A 21891-nucleotide genomic window follows, 5' to 3' on the forward strand; every position below is an offset into this window, starting at 1 on the left:
AACCCAGCTTGCCTTGTGTTTACAAGGCAAGCTGGGTTCATTGCTTAATGAGACTCCTACCACTCTCTGCCTACCAGTGGAACAGAACAAGGTGTACCATGACTCGTCAGACCACAGGACTTTTCATCCAGTGGGTGATGGTTGTTTCATGGACAACAGTGCTATTGTCCATCATGCAAGATTTATTCAGCAAGCATGACAGAGACTTCTATCTTTCCTGGCCACTACAAAACCTAGTTCTGAATCCAACTGAGAATGTATGGTTAGAAAAACATATCTAGGAGCAAAGTCCTCTTCTGTCAAATCTAAACCAGTTAAAGGACTTGTGAACACCTAGTATCTTGTAGAGGTAGGTACAATCCAAAATGCCAAACCACATATGAGTTGGAATTCAGGCTAAAGGAGGTCAAACACAGTATTAAGTTTCTAATTCAGTGGCCAGTATGGGTACCTCAGTTTTCATCTCCTGCTATATGAAATAAATAATTACAATGACCAAAGAGCTGAGATTATTCTTGAATACTACAGGATTCTGTGCTTAACACTGCTATGGCATTCTGGCATTGCCGTTCTTTACATTAATAATGGCCAAACTTGGCATAACAAAATGTTTAACTTCTTCTGCTATGAACTTCCACAGGCAGATATACTAACAATAACATTTTGTTTATTAACTTACTAATGTTCCAAGGATACCCTAACAGAAGTGATCTTGCTTGGAGAATTGCATATGGTTACCTTTCACTAAATACCATAAAATTGAGGTACTTAAACATCAGAAATGCAATCTGTGGCATCTGTTACAGATTGGAAAAAGTAGAAAATGCATTCTACCAGCTTCTCTCTTTCTCTGCATATTTGGAACAGATTATGTAATGTGCTGGGCATTCCATTACAACAGAACAGTTTCTTTTTTTGCAATACCCCCCCCCCCACACACACACATTGCTGACACCAACCTGTCAGCAATGGGAAAGAGAATTTTGTTTTATAATAATAATTATTGTTACATGATACCTCCAAGGAGTCCAAAGGCTCATCGAGGGAGGTCACCCACTTCACAACTCTCTGTCTCCACCACTCAATCCACCAACTACAGCAAACCACAACTATCACCATCATCTACTGCCCACCACCACAACTAGTATTTTATTTTCACAGACGATTGCAAACATCCATGCTCACAGTGGGATTCGAACTCACAGCCTTTTGGCTGGAGAGTGGATACACTAACCACTCGGCCAACCAGACTGGCTAATTAATGAGTTAAAATATGATTTATGTAAAGTCAGGAAAAAACATGAATTTGAAAACCAACAATATGACATATGTTTTACAATATTGTATTATAGAAATTTTATTGTTCAGTTCAATGATTTTTCTGTTTAGAAAGAAGAATTCTAGGAGATACCAATCTTTTTGCAATATTCACCGGGGGGGGGGATAAAATTCTCTCTGCTTTTATTATAAGAGGATTTTTCATATGGTTCCATTCTCCTAGTTCACTGTGGTTTTTATGGTCAACTGCAGGGATTACTGAGAGCAATTCCAGACAGAGAAGGCTAACTGTCCAGGTACCAGTCATCTTATAAAAGAGCTGAGAGCCTTCCCCCCCCCCCCCCCATCTCTCATACTATCATCTGTCTTTTATTTCAATAATGAAATATCGTGAGTTGGCATATTTAAAATAATTATAATACTGGAGAAAACTCGTAAAATATTTTATTTGTGTAGCATTTGACCGAGAGCAATCCCAGACATAGAAGTCTAACTGTCCAGGTATCAGTCATCTTCAAATTTTTGTTTCAGTTGGTCTTTTTATTGTTCAGATACACGAAACTGACAAAAAAAGAAATAAAGATAGCCTTTGGCCATCTCTCATACTATCATCTGTCGTTTATTTCAATAATGAAATATCGTGAGTTGGCATATTTAAAATAATTACAATACCGGAGAAAACTCATGTAAATACTTTATTTGTGTAGAATTTTCACCAAGTATCATAAGCATCATCAGCATAAAAACACAAAATAACAATTGAACTTCACATGCAAACTTTGTCTGTTTACACTTGGATAAAGGATTAAAACAAGAATATAATTTCTTGGCTAGCTTAAATTTAGTTGCCTATTATGCTGAAAACCAAACTTGATGCATCTACTTCAAGATCATCACTTTGTACTAAATTTACCTCTGTATCCTTTAATAATACATGTGAATGGAGGGGATATCTTTTTACTTTTGTGTACATTTGCCCCATTAGTAAATTATTCTCTCCACTGTGAGTGGTTTAATGCTTAATTTTAAAATAAAAAAACACCTGATACTAAACTCCATATCCAACTTGCACACATATTCAGATCCCAAGATATCACATCAATATCTTATCTTCTAAATGCACCCATTAACTCATTAAACCCATTAAGAGATGAAGTCTTCACACGTAACTAAAAGAAAAATCTTTAATTTACTAATAATACATATACACAACATCAAATCAACTACTTAACTATGCAAGCGTCAATGTATTTGTCAGATTTCAAAAAGAAAAACCACTTTAATGTGCACAACTTCCTTTCATTCACATAATCTAATAGTTATTATCCTTTATGGATAAAAAGCTTCTGAAACTATGGTCTCTTTCCTCCTACAAATCATTTATTCCTTCTTGAGTTCACACAGAAGAAAGATGAACACAAAAACTACTTCTATATGAAGCAACATAAGTTAAACTCTTGCATCTCGAATCATGGAATACTGAAGAAAACATCTTGTTTTCATGCAAGATAATTCAAATAACTTGATTCAGTTTCTATATCTAAGTCCCAGCAAACTCCACTGAATAATCCACATAACCATCTTGACAGTTATTACTTCTGAACAAATTTACTTTCTATATGAAAGTATCAACTTACTTTCAAAGAATAACTAAAACTGTATCAACAATTTCAATAACATAAGATTGAGATTCCTAAATATAGACATTTTTTGGGCCCATTTCTATATAAACTAGAAATCAATAAAGTTCCTTTTAGCTTTAACTGAAATAAACTTATTAATGATTACTAAAAACTTCACACATCTCTTTATACAAGGATATCCACACTCAAGTTTCCTATTTCTGTTTCACCTTCATATGTTGAAGATAGTAACTCCACAATTCTCCTCCTGTTGTATTTCTTTCCTTCTTCCAAACAGCTGAATGCTTAGTCATGTTCAACAATGTTCTTTTAAAATTCTGTGCATGCTTGGAAATAAATAGAGCAACTTCTGCTCAATCCATCATTGTGCATTGCTTTCAGCGCTGCGATTGATATGATAATAAAGTTCTTTTCATAGTGTAGGAAAGTTTAATTATAATTTTGTTATGAAACAAGCAGAATTTATAACAATTCTCCATTTCACAATCTTTTATGCATTGAGGTAAGTTTTTAATTACTTCCAATAATACAATAGTAATTTTCAGTTGTCAGTGACAACATAACGAATCACACGGATACAAACAACTCCAACATTTTGTTCTGTTAATTTTGTGGAGCAGTTTCTGCATTGGCTGCAAGTGTTTTTGCTGTGGTTATTTGTGTTGTTAGAATTTCAGAATATTTACATTCAACACTTGGCAAGCTGGCCTGGTTGGTCAAGTGTTGCTTCTGCTCTCCAGCCAAGAGGCTACAGTTCAAATTCTGCCACAGGCATGGATGTTTGTGATTGTCCTACTATGTGTGAAAAGGGCATCTGCAACCCCTACCACTTTTAACAGAAGGCTTCATTTTCAAAACTGTAGGAGGTACAGCAGTGACCATTACGCATCCAGTGATGTAAACGTTGAATAACTAACTTAGCACAGTATCAACTAAGGAGCCATTTCCAAACTGCAGCCACCTCCTAGGTTGCACCCCCCCCCCCCCAGGAATTTTAAGCAATATCACTTATTCTTCAGACACAAATCCTAATACTGTGATACATCTAATATCATGTGGCTAAATGTGTAAATTTAGCCACATGATATTATGTGTAACACTTAAATGGATGCTACCTGCCCACTTCCCCCCCTCCCCTCCCAATTCAGAGTGCTTATATTCAATTTTGAACTCTGAGTGATGATTAATGCAATAAAAGCTAGTGATTCACTACAATATGTGGTTTAAGAGTCATTATTATTGCCCTTGATAAACTTTGCGTGCTGCTTTTCAGTTAGATATAAAGAAAATGTAGAATCTATATCACCGATCTAAGTTTACCAATATATAAAAACCATTGCTCTTGTGGAGAAAATGTTTTTTTGTTTCATTTGTCCAGAAAAAATAAATTTTAGTGTGTAAATTGCACATAGTAAACTAGTACATATTAAATGTAGTATACACATAGTATACTAGAAATATTAAAAGAATCCAAAAAATAAAAATAAATAAATGTCAATTTCATATGCAGAGACTTTATTATCACAGCTTATGAGCAAGGCAAACTGCCCTAATTTTGAATGCACATTTTTTTTTAATGTTCACACATAAGGCAACTGACATTCTGTATGTAAAGCTAAAGACAATGTTTGATAGCTCTACAGGAAAACATGTAGCCAGTCTGGTTTGTGATTTCAATTAGTTACTTTTACAAGATACATACAGGATTATGATTATACAAATGCAAGTTTGCTGCATATGGCATTCTACAGTACTACAAAATATTTTTCCATTCTTATATGTGATTAGTTATATCCAACAGAACATTAAAACACAAAGCCTTTACTCATATAACACAGTCCCAAAATGTCATCGCATGTAATATGGAATTCCAGCTTTTCTTAAGGTGCTCACTTTTAAGCCACAATCCATTCTGAAAACTATACATAAATATTTAACAACTCTGGAAATTTTCTCTTATAATGTTTCTAACATATGATTGCTATTTTAACAAGCTAGAAATTATATAGAAAAAATTTCATCACATTTTTTCAAGTAATATTCTTTTCCAAAGAATATTACATACTTGTTTTTAAAGAATTCTTCTCTTAGTTGCTATCTTCCTCCTGTTAGTATGTTAAGACTGGGTTCTCAGAGTTAAATGGAATTCAGGGTAATTTGTAATCAGATGGTTTCCAATTCATATGACACAATCTAAAAAAAATTTTTTTTCTTATCCCATTCAGTAATTACAAACAGCACTATAATCTGCACTAACTTGTACTGTCAGTTTTTGAAGAAAGTGAAATCAGGAGATGTGTTTGTGAGGGAAGATTCAAACTGTGGTACTGATTGCAAAGTCCTTGAAAAGTTGGTAGTCAGATGAGTTATCTTGATCAGCATGGGGGTTTCACCAGGAAAGCACCAATTAATTTCAGTCCTTTTAAAAAATAGCATTAAAATACTCATTAAAAAGTGGTATCCTGATGTAATTTATCAAATTTCACCATGATTTTCACAAGTAAAGTAACTAAATATTTTACTTAAGAGCAAGAAAATTTTGATCTGTTGATTATTCTCAAATACTCTGATTATAAGTTTCTTGCCAATACTGAACATAACATTCATATTGTTATGTAAAAGACAACTGTTGAAAAATATTTAATATCCAGATAGCATATCCATTAAGAACTAATCAACAGAGCTAGATTACAGAATACTTTAATACAGTTTAATCACAAGATTTAATATGCATTAAATTATGTATTAATTTAAGGAAATTGACAACACAGACTAGATAATAACTAAAAATATTTACTTATTACTTCTTTTATTTCACTGAAGTTAAATCGGCATCTTCATGGATGAATACTGGTATTAAACACGTGCATGCAGGAGCACTTCATTAACAAAAATGGTAAAGTCCTATAATTGTGCCACCTATTAGCTATTGTTGGATGGTCTTGCTGTTGGGCTGACTGTCTACTTATGAGGGTTCCCATATGAGAGGCAGTTTGATACAACCATATTTGTTTAGGTCGGGATAGTTGGTAAGAGATGTAGCAGATTCAAGGAAAAGCCTCTCAAATTTAAATTTGCTTTGGTGGAGTAAAGTGGCTTTTTTTTTTCACAGATCCTGTGCCAGGTATCCAGCGGATGGTCTGCTAATCTGGAGCAGCCGTAATGGTGGAAACAGATGCAATCCTGGTGCCGATATACGGATGCTGGCTGTCCTATTTGGACATAGTGTCAGGGGGTGCGCCGGCCATATGTGCAACGTGTGCGATGCACACAGGTGCCAGGATAGTAAAGGCGCCAAAGAGGAGGAAATACTTTAAAAAAAAGTTTTTTTAAAGTGATTTTTTATTGGAAGGGGGGAGGGGATAGGGGCACCAACTAAAGTTTTGCACACAGGTGCTGGACACTACTTGCACGCCCCTGCATAGTATGAATGTTCGCAGCTGCAGGATACCTGCGAATAAGTGTTGCTAGCTTTCTGTGTGGTTTATAAGTAATCACAAGATTGTGCATTTTTAAGATCTTGGCTACCTTTTCTGATGCCACAAATATAAGGGATGGTGAAAATTAAACATCTTCATGTTGTTTAATATCATCATCATGTTTCTTAAATAACATGATGATGATATATATAGTGTATAACAATTTTATTTGCAATATTTGGTTTCTGTTTAGACTTGCAGCATAGAGTCCAACATTTTGTTAATGTCTTGAGACAATAGTAATCTGAACTTCCAGGAGAAAGAAACTGCCTCTTCTTCCTGAGATCAGCTCAATATACATTAAAAAAAGAATAGAACATTTTACTACATTTTTGAGAGGATAAGAACCAATGGTTGGCTCATATCCTCTCAAGCACATGCCACTTTCTATAAATTAAAGATGCCAAGAAATTATATTCTTGTTTTCATTCTTTATCCAAGGTGTAAGCAAACCAAGTTTGCACGTCAAGTAAATTCATGACTGGGCTACTTGTATATAGAGACCAATGACTTCACATCAATTGCCTTAGTATCCAATAATGCAAAGCACATATCCTTATGGACATGTATAATTCTATGCATTATGGGAAGGGCCACCACCCCAAAGTGATACAAAGAGTGAAGTAATGCAGAAGTCATATTTCCATATGCATGTAGTCAAAGGTGTCACACCTTATTAGTAAAATAAAGGTGGGAGCCTTTTGACTACTTGTTTATGGAAATATGACTTCTGCATTACTTCAACCTTGGTATCACTTCTGAGTCTGGCTCCCACTGATGAGACCTCAATAAAGATCAAAACTGGTCTGGGTAGTGGCCCTTCCCATAATGCATAGCATTAAACTTGTCTGTAAGGATGTGTGCTTTGCATTATGAAATATTAAGGCAATTGATGTGAAGTCTTTATCCTCTATATATTTTTGCCTTAGTATCCTAATCTTGAAGTTATTTTGCAAAGTTTGTTTACTTATACTTGGATAAAGGATGAAAGCAAGAATATAATTTCTTGGCACCTTTAATTTATAGTTTAATCAGGTGAAAAAAAAAACTTTCAACACCACTTTCTGCTTTTTTTCTTTTCAACATTCTATTCTACTATAGAGGAGAAGGAACTTAAGATGTATGTAATGCATTTTAAGTTCCTTCTTTCCCTATAATGGATGAGACGGGAGAGAAATTCCATGATATTCACCATCAGTACAAATACCAAATCTGAAATGCCTGAGTTTTAAGAGCTTGCTTGATTTTCACAGTTTTTGAATTATCATTCATAATTCATCTAGCAACTGATATTTTTGTTTAGGGAAATAAGGAGAATAACTGACATATGAAAAGAAGATATCTTTCAATACATTTAAACATGATTACAATACAATGTTAAAATAAAATTGCAAAATAAAAATTCAATGATTCAAAGTGTTCGATTAGAAAGAAGAGTACATGCCTGGAGGAACAATAGTGTGATGATGAGAATGTGGATGAGATGATAGTTATAGCTGGTACGAATGATTTGAGAAGTAGCATGAATCAGGTGGTGAGAGATCTGAGGTTAATGTTAGGATATCTGCAGCAACAAATGTAATAGGGCAGATGATAATAAGAATACCTGCATATTTAGGCTTAAATGCTGGTTTGCACTCATAATTAAATTTAATGGAATAAATACAGAACAGAAAAAGAATTAACGGGTTTAATTGTCCTGATATTTCATGTCATAGAGACATCTTCAGGAACACAATATTAAAATTGTAATAAAACATACAACATTAAACTATTTTAAGCTTCAAGTCCTATGAGGTGTGCCCTCTATGGGTACTGTTGGTTAGCCTTAGCTATTGGGTGGGAGGCTTAAGCATCTGATCCTACGCAAGCTATCCAAGGAGTCGTCAGCTAGACCTGATCAACCACAATTGTAGTGGCAGATGTATTTCTAGTGTTCACCAAGGTGGGCATGTTCACAGATCACCCATAATATGATAAGTTGCAAAAACAAGGAACCTCGTAAACACCTGGAAAAAGAAAAGTAGGAAGTGGATCCTTAAGAGAGTAGAGAAGGGAAGTCAGCCTCAGATAGGTTTGCAAGCAGTGTAGAGATTATACTTCTTTCAAGTTCTGACTATTTTTTTTTGAGGTGCTCCAGATATAGAGAATAGCATTATAGTCTGTATTGAGAGTGATGTGAGGAACAGAAAATTTGTTGATCTTTTTTGGCATTGTAACCATTAGACAGAAAGGTCTGGTGAATAAAGGAGTGTTGTGCACTAAGAGAACTTTGTTCTACCCAGGGAAGTTTTAGAGGCTCTGCTGACACGAGTTTTAATAGCACCATATTGTCGAGAGAGGGAATGATGGGAAAATTTGATGCATAGATAGGTTTTCTGTACTGAGAAATCAAGGGTGTTACTGGGCAAACATGATTAGAGTGGCTAGAAAAGGCAGGCTATTGTTATTTTCTTTTTCTATAGTGAACTGGATTCTGGGGTGCTGGTTGTTGAGATGGAGAAGAAAAGAGTTTGAGCCAAAAAAAGAGAACACATCATCAGTATATCTTAGTCAAATAGAAGGTTGAATTGCAGTATTAGGAGCTTGTTTTTGCAAATGTCATGGCAGAGCTGTTTAATGATCACTTTAGTGGGCATTTCATCTGAAGAGGTGATATTATTCCTAAAGGAATGGAAAGAGTTGAAGGTTTAGAATTCAGGAAGAGAATGTGTTTCAATTATTGAGTACTCTGGAAGTCAATAAGACAGCGGTATTGGATTGGATTTCACTGTGCGTGCTTTAAGAGAATATGCTAAGAAAATTGACAGCTCCAATGACCTGGATGTTCAGTGAAGTCTAGCTACTGGAAAAGTGCACATAGAGTAGAAAGAGGGAGCAACATGAGACAAGGGTGGTGGCAGAATGGAAGCATCAACCTATATTATTATTATTATCATCCCAAGACCTCATGGAGTCAAAGACTCATCTGGGAGATCCTTTTATCACACACACACACAGTTCATCATACTGTGCCTTGAACACATTCAAACTCCATGAAGACACCACACTATCAGGCAAGGCATTCCAATCATTCACAACTCTGCACGAAAAAAACCTGCCCCTCACTCCCCTACTCACACCCTCTTTATACAGTTTCCAGGAATGACCTCTGGTTCTCCCCCGATCTCCCACTATTTTCTGTAGAACTTCCAGCATCGATTCTATAATTGATCCCTTACCAATTTGTAGGGCTCTATCATATCTCCCCTCTTCCTCCTATCCACCAGACTGCAAATTACATCTTCTCAATCTTTCCTCATACTCAACATTCCACAGGTCAGAAACTACCTTGGTCAATAGCCTTTGGAGCCTTTCCAACATCTCTTCATCCTTCTGAAAACCAGGTAACCAAATCTAGGCATAATAGTCCATGTGTGGCCTAATCAAAGCTTTATACAATGGAACAAGAATCTCCCTACTTCTACACGTCAGTGTCCTCCGCATCATTCCCAGAAGCCTTTGTGTTGTCTTCACAATTTTGGCTATGTGTCCCCTAAATTTCAGATCCTTATCCACTATCACCACAAGATCTCTTTCCTCTACCTCCAACAATATATTCTCACCAAGCATAAATTCTGCATCCCATCTTTGTTTTCCAAATTTTAAAACCTTACATTTTGCAACATTGAACTCACATCCCCATTTCCGTGCCCAATCACTCAATATATTCAAGTCTTCCTGTAAGGCCACAACATCTTCACTACACTTGGTTCATCCCAACTTTGCATCATCTGCAAGCAACTGAATATCTCCATCCAAATCTTCACCTACATCATTAATATAAAAGTTAAACAGTAATGGACCTAAAACAGATCCCTGAGGCGCTCCACTAGTGACTTTCCTTTTTCTGGATGTCGCTCCCCCATACACAACTTGTTGATACCTATTAGATAGCCAGTCTCTAATCCAATGCACTAATCTAATATCCAACCCCATCTGCTCTAGTTTGACTATCAATTTATCATGAGGTACTCTATCAAAAGCCTTTGCAAAATCTAAGTATATTACTGTGTATCCTTCTCCTCTGTCCAATGAAGCAGTCACTTTATTGTAATAAGTAAGTAGATTACTAATGATGACCTCCCTTTAGCAAATCCATGATGTCCATCAAAGATAATACCATTGTTGTCAACCCAACTCTGGAACCTAGTTCTCACAAGCTTCTCCAACAACTTAACCACAACACCTGACACACAGATATGCCTATAGTTTGATGCTTGAGTTTGATCACCTCCTTTATGAAGTGGCACAATCTTCCCCTCCTTCCACTTCTTAGGGACTTGACCGAGTGCAAGACTCATATTAAAAAAAAATGTCAAGACAGGTGTCAACACCCTGGCACATTCCTTCAGAATACGTGGTGATATATTATCAAGTCCCACAGCCTTATTAACATCTAGTTTACTCAACTCCCCATACACCTCTTGCTCACTTACAGTCAGTCTCTCCTCCCCATCATCTACTGCTCTCAATCTCTCCATGAAGTCACATTCACAAGATTGAAAGACCTTTATGAATTGCTCATTATGTATCTCCACCACACATTCTGCAACAGCTGTCTTTATACCATTTTCTCCAATCAATGTCATCCTTCCATAATCATTCTTTCTTTTGCTGGCTACATATTGAAAGAATGCCTTAGGATTCTTTTTAGCTTCATTAGCTAACTGCTGTCTGTTCATATCTCTCTTTAGCTACCCTCACCAACCAAGTCACCCTCCTTGCCTGGTCTTTGTAGACCTCATGGAATTGGTTATTTCCACTTCACTTATGCTGCCTCCACAATGCCCTGTTTCTCTGTATCGCATGTTTAATCTCTTTATTCATCCATCTCACACCTACCTTATTTAGCTTTCTCACCCTTGGAATACACTTAGACATTTGCATCTACTAGATAGTTTATGAAAATCCCCCCAGCTGCATTGATCTTTTTTGCAACTAACTCCTCATTCCATGCTACACCCACAAGCTATCTCCTGAGCTGTTTATAATCACCCCCCCCCTTGTAGTTCCACATATACTCTTTTCTCACAGAGGTCCTCACACTGCTGGTGACCACCCAAGTAATCACCTCATGGTCACTCTCACCAATTGGTATATGATTTGACACCTCATTTATAATTACATCCTCTGATGAGATGACCAAATCCAAGGCCCTCAATCCTCGTGTGTGCCCTCTGTTACATACTGTCTGAGGTAGTTATCCCTCAAAAACTCAAGAAACTCATTTTCTTTACTTCCAGTTGCTATCTCATCATTCCAGTCTATATTGCCATAATTAAAATCGCCCATAATGATCACCCTTTTCTTATTTGCTTGACTAATTTAGTTTGTATTTCTTCTGTAATTAAGATTTTGGAGAAATTAATGAGGGATTATATAGAAAAATGGGCAGATGAGGGTAATAATAACTATGGTCAGCATGGATTTGTTATGGGATGTTCTTGTTTCAGTAATTTGCTTGTCTTTTATAATGAAATAAGAGTAGTTGATAAAAGGAAAGGCTATACTGTGATTTTCTTTCTTGACTACTTATATAATAACTATAACATTTTTTTTTTTTTTTTTGAAGGTTAGTCAAGTGAGTTTTAATTTATCGTCCTACATTTTTCACCGATTTTTGCTATCGGCATCTTCAGGGAATACAATTGGTAAGCTATATGAAGGTAACAGACTAGGTTTTTAACTGACAGTTCTAATTCATACAAAATTAGTATTGTGCGAGACAATGCTCTTGTCTCGGGAACATGATTTATTTGTTGCGAGACATAATGTAATTGGCGTGAAAGTTCATTTCTTTGATGTTTAGTGATCTGATTAATGCTTTCCAAATTTCCGGTAGGATTAGACCTTGATTCTTATTTAAGTTTCCTGTTGAACGGGCAACCATAGCAGCCTCCTTCAAGGTTCTGGAATGGTAATTCTCTTCTATATAAGGCATATGACTCTTATCCCACTCAATGAGACGGTTGGTAGAGGCAAAGCGGCAAGAAAGGCCTGAAATATCTTGTCTGTTGTTTCTGACATATCCTATGTGTTCCTTCTGTCTCGTTTCGAAACTTCTAGAGGTCTAACCAACGAAACTAACAGCACAGGAGCAAGGTATATTATATGCTACGGTCGCCCGTTCAACAGGAAACCTAAATAAGAATCAAGGTCTAATCCTACTGGAAATTTGGAAAGCTTTAATCAGATCACTAAACATCAAAGAAATGAACTTTCACGCCAATTACATTATGTCTCGCAACAAATAAATCATGTTCCCGAGACAAGAGCATTGTCTCGCACAATACTAATTTTGTATGAATTAGAACTGTCAGTTAAAAACCAAGTCTGTTACGTTCATATAGCTTACCAATTGTATTCCCTGAAGATGCCAATAGCAAAAATCGGTGAAAAATGTAGGACGATAAATTAAAACTCACTTGACTAACCTTCAAAAAAAAAAAAAAAAGTGTTATAGAAAGGCTATACTGTTTTTTTTTTTTTTTTTTTTCATTTGACAGGGTGCTACATACTGAAAGTTATATTTGGTCCTTTTCATTAAAAATTGAAACATACTATTTGATTTTTAAGACCATGGATTTAATAAACATTTATACAACTTGTCTACTAGTTTTGCTAGCTGTAATAACTGTCTAGCATTGTCAAGACGAGAAAGGTTATGCTAGTATGAAATGTAAACAACAAAAGAATGAAGTAATGGTTTAAAAATAGACAAATTGGAGAGCACATGTAACATCACATGCATAAAGCGTGAAGACTTATTGTTATTAAGTCGCATTTTATAATTTTTCGCGTAATTTAGTTCCGTTAACTTAATGAATTTAACAGATATTTCCACATGTCTTTTAATATTATTCCTTGGTTTCTATTGAGCTTATTTCCTGTTCGTAGGACTACTGCAGCTTCTTTAAAGGTTTTAAATCTAAAATCTTCTTTGATATATGGCATGGAACTGTTGTCCCAATCTGTTGAATGGTTTGAAGTTGAGAAATGATGTGCTAACCCTGAGGTGTCTGTTCTATTATGATTGACATCTCCGACATATTCCTTATTTCGAATTTCTAGGCTTCTTAAAGTTTGACCTATGTAGGTAAGTCCACACGTACATGGTTTGCTATAAACACTTGCGTATTTGTAGAAAGCGACGCTATCCTTAGAGGATCTTAATAACTGTCTTGTAGTTGTGGTAGGTTTAAAAACAACTCTGATGTTAAAAGGTATCATGATTCTTACTATTTTGGTGGAGACTGATTTGTCCGAGATTGTTGCTGGATGTTGTTTCTATAGAGAATTTTGTTGATTATATTTTGAGGATAAGCATTTTGTGATAGAGTTTTTGATATAAGGGAAAGCCCAGCAAGTATGTCTTTTTCCTCTGTGATGATATTTTTGGCTCTGTTTTTTAGCATATGTATGATGCTCAGTTTCTGTGCATAGTGATGATTGGATGTATAATGGAGATAACGTCCAGTATCTATAGGATTACGATATATTGTAAGTTTGATATTTCCATTATCTTTTTTTTTTTTTTTTTTTTAACTAGTACGTCTAAAAAGTATAATTGATGATTGTTTTCCAATTCTAATGGGAATTTAATTTTATGATGGAAGAAGTTAAATGCTAGACAGTTATAGAGAAACTAGTAGATGATTTGTATAAATGTTTATTAAATCCATGGTCTTAAAAATCAAATAGTATGTTTCAATTTTTAATGAAAAGGACCAAATAATATCTTTCAGTATGAACAGTCTAGATGGACATATGAAACACAAGGTACATTGTTTAGAAAAAGATAAATGCAAAAAAGCAAAATTGCTCAACCATCTCACTTTCCTTAAAAGATGTCAACAGTATTCTATTATCTCCAAGTTCCTAATTGTAAAAGGACATATAAAATCAAAAAAAGCTAAATGCATTTATTATAAAACTTCTTTAGCATTACTCAGAGAGAGGATCCAATATGTCAGATACGCATTAAACAGAATTGACCTTGAATGCTAGAACATGTTTGATGATATTTGATGATATCTGTGCTTGGGCCATTGTTGTTTAATTTGTATATAAATGATATAGGAAATGGCTTAAAGGGAGATATTCAGTTGTTTGCTGATGATGCAAAGTTGGGTAGTGCAATAAAAAATCAAGCTGATGTTGAAAGTTTGCAGGATGATTTAAATAACCTGGTAGAATGGGCAAAAGATAATGGATGTTAGTTCAATGTGGAAAAGTGGAAAGTCATGCATTTTGGGATTAAAAGATTACCAGCTGTGTACTACATTGATGGAAAGGTACTCCAAGAGATTGATGAGGCTAGGGACTTAGGGGTGTTGGTAGATAGGGAGATGAAGTTCAGAGGACACATTGCTAAGGTGTCCAAGATTGCACATAGGATTACTTGGTTGTTGAGGAACACACTGACATCCAGAGATAAAGAGGTTATTATTCCCCTTTATAAAGCATTGATACTTCCACATTTGGATTACTGTGCTCAGGTCTGGTCACCTGGATTTCTTGGAGATGAGGAGGCTGTGGAGACGGTTCAGAGAAGAGTGACCAAGTTGGTGAGTGATGTAAAAAATGCTCCCTACATTGATAGATTGAGAGCTTGTGGATTGCAGAGATTGGTTGATAGGTGAAGAGGAGATATGATAGAAACATTTAAATTACTGAAAGGTTTTTATAGGATTGATGCAGGGGAAATGTTTCAGCTGTGTAATAGTGATGGAAGAACAAGAGGTCATCCCTGGAAATTAAAGAAAAGTGTGGTTAACAAAGGTGTCAGAACAAGGTTTTTTGCCTGGAGGGTGGTGAATGAGTGGAATTCATTGCCTGACTTAGTTGTGAGCTCTTCGCCTGTAAATGAATTCAAGAAGAGATATGACAGATATTGTTTTGCTAGTTTGGGTCTCCCGCGATGAGTCTACTGACTCCATGGAGATACCTGTAATAATAGTAATAATAATAATTCTAATAGCATAGACAACTCAACTTGGAATATTATTGACCACATGATACACAACAGCTACAACAAAGCCTTTCAGTCTAGCCAAGTATTTCAAATAAAAAAATTCAGTGAACTCTATAGAAAAAAATACGACTCTAGACCAAGTCTCCTGGATGATAAAGTTATTTTTAACCTTTTGGACTACAACCTTTCAAAACAAGAAACAGAAATTTAAATTAAGGGGATATTAAATCCCACATAGTTTTAAAACCAAATAAGAAACTCAAAGATAGGAATCAGAGAGTTTCTTGCCGAAAATAGTAAGCTATAAAGTATCGGCGAACACTAGCGTTAGCCAATGCAAGTGATCCTAGTACATAGTACAATACTGGGCAACTCGTTGCAAAGGTGGAGGAAGAAGTTCAGATCGCTATTCTTAGGTATTTTCTATAATGTAAAAACACATTTCCTAGGAAATGTATGCTGTTATTACATTATGGAGGGAGGTCACTACCCAGACCGGTTTCAGCCTTTTTTGAGGCTTCATCAGTGAGTAGCTAGACCTAATACCAAAGTGTATAGCGAAAAGAACTTATGTACTTTGCGAACGAGTTTTCCAGACAGGTGCAACCATTAAGTTACTTAAGTATAAAGAGCTAATAAGCTTCATTTTGACAATGAAAACATTATTTAAATTAAGGGGATATTAAATCCCACATAGTTTTAAAACCGAATAAGAAACTCAAAGATAGGAATCAGAGAGTTTCTTGCCGAAAATAGTAAACTATAAAGTATCCAAGAAACTCTCTGATTCCTATCTTTGAGTTTCTTATTCGGTTTTAAAACTATGTGGGATTTAATATCCCCTTAATTTAAGTAATGTTTTCATTGCCGAAATGAAGCTTATTAACTCTTTATACTTAAGTAAAAGAAACAGAAATTTTAAAAAAAGGTTTTAAGTTTTCTATTGCTCCTAACCATATCCCAAAAATAGACTTCATATGTAACATTGAGAAAGGTCTTTCTCCACTCTCAGAGACAATAGCAAATGAAATAAGATTCAAAAGTACAATCATCCTCTCTACAGCAAAACCATCGAAACAGAATATTACACCCTCGGAAAGGAAGGCAATTTTGAACTTAAAACGAAACAAAGACATTATAGTAACTAAGGCAGACAAAGGTAACTCCACAGTCATTTTGAATACCAAAGATTATATTACAAAGATCGATACTTTACTAGCTGACCAGTCTACATATCAAATACTAGAGAAAGATCCAACCATGAAAAACCACAATGAGACCAATCTTTTGATTCGCAATATGAATGGATGGCCTCAGGACTTACAAAGAAAATGAAAATCTTTACATCCAATAACTCCACGTGTTTATGGTGTTCCTAAAGTACATAAAGATGTACTTTAGGAACACCATAAACTTTAAATTAAGTTCCACTCTGCCCGATCGTAGATGGCAGATACTCTCCCACATACTTACTAACCAAACACCTTGCTAACCTATTAAAAGAGAAGATAAGGATGTTGAGAATTCATATAAAAAGAATTCTCAACACTTCGTTGAAAAACTTAAAAACATTAATATATCCAACACAGACTTATTGGCAAGCCTGGATGTGGTCTCTTTGTACACAAATGTACCAATTGAAGAAGTCATTAAGATTATAAAAGATCTCTCTCCAAATGATATTACGGAACTATTCTTCCACTGTCTCAAGTCCAACTACTTTAAAGTTAACAACTTAGTATACCAACAACTAGAAGGCTTAGCCATGGGCAGTCCCCCCACCACCGTGTGCAGACCTGCTCATGGAAAAATTAGAAAATGACATCCTAGCAAAAATAAATCCAAAACCATCAGTCTGGTGGAGATATGTTGATGATGTGTTCATTATCTGGAAAGATAAGGAAGATACCTTACATGAGTTCCTCCAAAAAATTAACTCCTTCCATCATAAAATTAAATTCACATTAGAATTGGAAAACAATAATCAATTACCCTTTTTAGATGTACTAGTTAAAAAACAAGATAACGGAAATATCAAACTTACAATATATCGTAAACTTACAGATACTGGACGTTATCTCCATTATACATCCAATCATCACTATGCCTGAGCATTATATATATGCTAAAAAACAGAGCCAAAAATATCATCACAGAGGAAAAAGACGTACTTGCTGAGCTTTTCCTTATATCAAAAACTATATAACAAAATGGTTATCCTCAAAATATAATCAACAAAATTCTCTATAGAAACAACCTCGGACAACACAGTACATATCATCCATCGTAATACCCTATGCTGGATTAGTCTCCACCAAAATAGCAAGAATCATGATACCTTTTAACATCAGAGTTGTTTTTAAACCTACCACAACTACAAGATAGTTATTAAGATCCCCTAAGGATACCGTCGCTTTCTACAAATATGCAAGTGTTTATAGCATACCACGTACGTGTGGACTTACCTACATAAGTCAAACTTTAAGAGGCCTAGAAATTCGAAATAAGGAACATGTCGGAGATGTCAATCATAATAGAACAGACACCTCAGGGTTAGCACATCATTCCCAACGTCAAACCATTCAATAGATTGGGACAACAGTTCCATGCCACATATTGAAGAGGATTTTAGATGTAGAACCTTTAAAGAAGCTGCAGTAGTCCTACGAACAGGAAATAATCTAAATAGAAACCAGGGAATAATATTAAAAGATATGTGAAAAAATCTGTTAAATTCATTAAGTTTAACGGAACTAAATTACGCGAAAAATTATAAAAAGCGACTTCATAACAATAACTAAGTCTTCACGCCTTATGCGCGTGATGTCACGCGTGCTCTCCAATTTGTCTAACTGTTTTTAAACCATTACTTCATTCTTTTGTTGTTTGCATTTAATACTAGCATAATCTTTCTCGTCTTGACAAAGCTAGACAGTAACAGCCAGCAAAACTAGTAGATTATTATTATTACGGGTGACTCCAGGGAGTCCTTAGACTCATCGAGGGAGGCCCTAAACATCATGTCCACACAACTATACGACATTCTCACAGTATCTATCATACCTTGCCTTGAACTCGCTCACCGTCATAGACCCACAACAGACCCTGGCAGCTTATTCCACTCATTTACCACTCTAAAAGTAAAGAACCCAGCTCTAACACCCCTGCTGACCACACTCCTGCCCAGCTTCCATAGGTGTCTCCTAGTTCTCCCACCACGATTTGTAGATGATTTGTATAAATGTTTATTAAATACATGGTCTTAAAAATCAAGGACTACATAATAAGCTGATGAGTTGCAACACCTCAACTTATTATGTATCAGGTTAGTGAAAATGGATTAAAAATTGGCTATCTGAGAGATATCAGGAAAATAGTATCAAGGAAAACAAATGTCACAAGTGTAGCTCCACAGGACTTCTTACTGAGAACTTTTGCTTTTTAACTTATTTAACTTTATATGATATTCTCAGTTGGTTACAGGGAGATATTCAGTTATTTGCAGATTATGTTAAGCATGGAAGTATTAGTAATAGTGCAAATGTAGTGGCCCTTCTGGAGGATTTGAATAAGCTGGACAGATACACACAAGCAATTAATAAGGATGTCAGTTTAATGTTACTAAATATAAGGTCTTGAACTTGCATCCACTGATGGGAAGCTGCATATTCTATTGGTGGAACTATACTAGAGGAAATGATGGCAGCAAGAGTTATATGGTAATATGGTAATAGTGCATAAAAATTTAAAGTTAAGGGACATAGTGTAAAGGTGGTGAAGGTAACCCAGAGGATTGCTGCAGTAGTAGGGACTTGGACCAGTAGAGATAAAAAAGTGGTGATTTCTTTGTATAAGCCCTAATTAGACTATCCATTATAATCACCAGGATTTGAAGAGGACAAATTAACCTTGGAGAGGTTGCACAGGCGGATAACAAAAATTATAACAGGACTGTACAATGTTAGTTATGAGGATAGACTGAAAACAAGAAATCTATGGAGTAGATTGGATAGATAGAAGATGAAGAAGTGACATGATTGATACATTTAAACTGTTAAGAGGTATTTAAAGGACTGACACTGAGGAAATTTTCATATAGTAAAACAAGATGGAACAAGGAAACCTGGAAGTTGCAAAAGGAGATGGTGATGAGTTTTTTTTTTTTTTTTTTTTTTTTTTCCCCTGTTGCAGGAGTGCTGTTATAGGCTGTATTATCCAAGATGGGTCTCCTGCAATGAGTCTTTGCAACTCCATGAAAACCTTGAATAAGAATAAAAACATCTATATGGATCACATTATGAAGGAAAGTGGTATTAAACATATCAAAATTGGAGATGTTAATCTCAGCTCTTTGCTTTATGCGGACGATGTTATACTTCTAAATAAATCCGCTACAAGTCTGCAAGATTCTCTGACTAAATTGAATAGCTGTTGTAATAGATATGGTATGAAGGTCGGCAATAAAAAGACAAAGACAATGAAAACAGGCAGAATCATTGAAAATGTCAACTGTGTTATGAATGGAGAACCTGTGGAACAAGTAAAACATTTCAGCTACTTAGGCACGATTTTTACTGAAGATGGTAAATTAAATATAGAAATAGACAATAGAATCAGCAAAGCTGGTATGGTGGAAAGTCAATTGAATAAATTCATATGGAATAAGAGAGAAATTAGTTGGAACACTAAATTAGCTGTATACAAGACAGTGTTCAAACCAGTTTTAACTTATGGATCTGAGAGCTGGGTCAGAAGTAAAACACTTGACCAAAGACTAGAGACCGCCGATATGAGAGTCCTGAGAAAGATTAGAGGCTTGAACAGACGGCATCAATGGCAATATCATATTAAAAACGAGGATATTAGGAAAGAACTTGACATTGTCAGCATCCAGGAATGCGTTAGCAGAGCTAATCTCAGGTGGTATGGTCACTTAAATAGAATGGGAGAGAAAAGATTAGCAAAACAAGTGTTCTCTGCCAGGTTGGCAGGAAAACGACCTAGAGAAAGACCAAGATATAGGTGGATTGATACGGTACAAAGTGCCTTAGACGATAGAAATATAAGATCCGATAATGTTGGAGTCTTGACAAGTAACAGACTGATTTGGAGGAAAATTATAGATAGGAAGTTAGTAATGATGTAATTTTTTCATGTAGTACTATCATATCCTGTACACCCCTTGAGGGTACATGGCAGGAATTTGATGATGATGACATATCAAGATTATTATTATTATTACAAACAGTGCAAGAAATTACAATAAAGAATAGTGTCTTATACTGTATAAGATAACTAATAATTAAGGAATTGACAGCGTACACTAGAAATATAAATTAAATAAACTTTAATATATACTTTCCGATATTTCGGCAAACGTCAGTTGCCATCTTCTTGGGAACTTATTACAAAGACAAGTGCACACAAATACTACATAACAGCAAATGAGAACAGAAGCTAGGAAGTTAACATTTTCCTAAAGTCCTGATGGTAACCCCTGGCTATATTAGTAGTTCTTGGCCTTTGGGCTGAAGTTCTTCTGATAAATGTTTCCCAAATTTGGGGCAGTCTCATGCATCCAAATTTGTTGAGGTTTGGCATGTTCCTAAGGGCTGAGGCTGATTCCATGAATAGTCTTTCATATTTGAACTTGCTGCGGTGTATTACTGTGGCTTTCTTCCATCTTATTCCGTGGAGAGTATCCAGAGCATGGTCTGCAAGCCCAGAGTGGCTGTACTTGTGAAATCAGATGTAATCCTTGTGTTCTGAGATTCTGATATTTGCTGTCCTGCCTGTTTGGCCAAAGTAGGACAGTTTACAGCTGCAAGGGACCTGGTATACACCAGGTAGGTCTAGGGGAAGTGGTTGGTCTTTAGTGGAGCAGATAAGGGATGCCAATTTTCTGTGTGGTCTGTAACAGGTGGTCAAGTCATGTTTTTTTAAGATTTTGTTGATTTTTTCCGAGGTGCCTAGGATGTAGAGAATGGTGATGGATTCAGAGTAATCTTTTTTGTGAAGGAGAGGGGGTGGTGGGTTGTGGATAACTGGGTTAAGTATTTTTTGGATTCTTTTGGGGGGGGGGGGGAGCCATTGGCTAAGAAAGTGTCACAAATGTGATTTAGTTCAGTAGTTAGGGCTTGCTCATTAGAACAGATTATTTTTGCCCTGTTGAATAGTGTCTTAATAACTCCATATTGTTGTGAGGGGGGGTGATGGGATTGTTGGTGAATGTATCTACCTGTATGGGTGAGTTTTCTCCAACAATCCCATCATTACCCCCCCCCCCCCAGTTGGCCCTCGACTTATAATGGGTTTCTGTTCTGATGATTACAATGCACATTGAAAAGGCCATATGTTAACATTTACTGAATGAACAATAAGGATATGATAACAATTAGTATGCATGAATGCTAAAACGTGTAAGTGTGTTTTGTTATATTTCTTAACTAATTTTATTCTTTGTTTATAATGAAAT

General features: G+C 35.7%; 1 protein-coding gene across 1 annotated transcript in view; it reads right to left on the reverse strand.

Annotated features, from left to right (window-relative positions):
* Positions 1-4419: 4419 nt before the first annotated feature.
* LOC150108394 (protein cereblon-like) overlaps positions 4420-21891 on the reverse strand; it is a 293909-nt gene continuing 276437 nt past the window's right edge. The window contains exon 10 of the mRNA XM_090415815.1: positions 4420-5340. The gene's annotated coding sequence lies outside the window, so the exon portion shown is untranslated. The remainder of the gene's footprint in view (positions 5341-21891) is intronic.

The sequence above is a fragment of the Typopeltis vanoorti genome, chromosome 3, assembly GCF_054136105.1.
Source record: "Typopeltis vanoorti isolate ZY-2024b chromosome 3, IOZ_Tvanoo_1.0, whole genome shotgun sequence".
Classification (NCBI taxonomy): domain Eukaryota; kingdom Metazoa; phylum Arthropoda; class Arachnida; order Uropygi; family Thelyphonidae; genus Typopeltis; species Typopeltis vanoorti.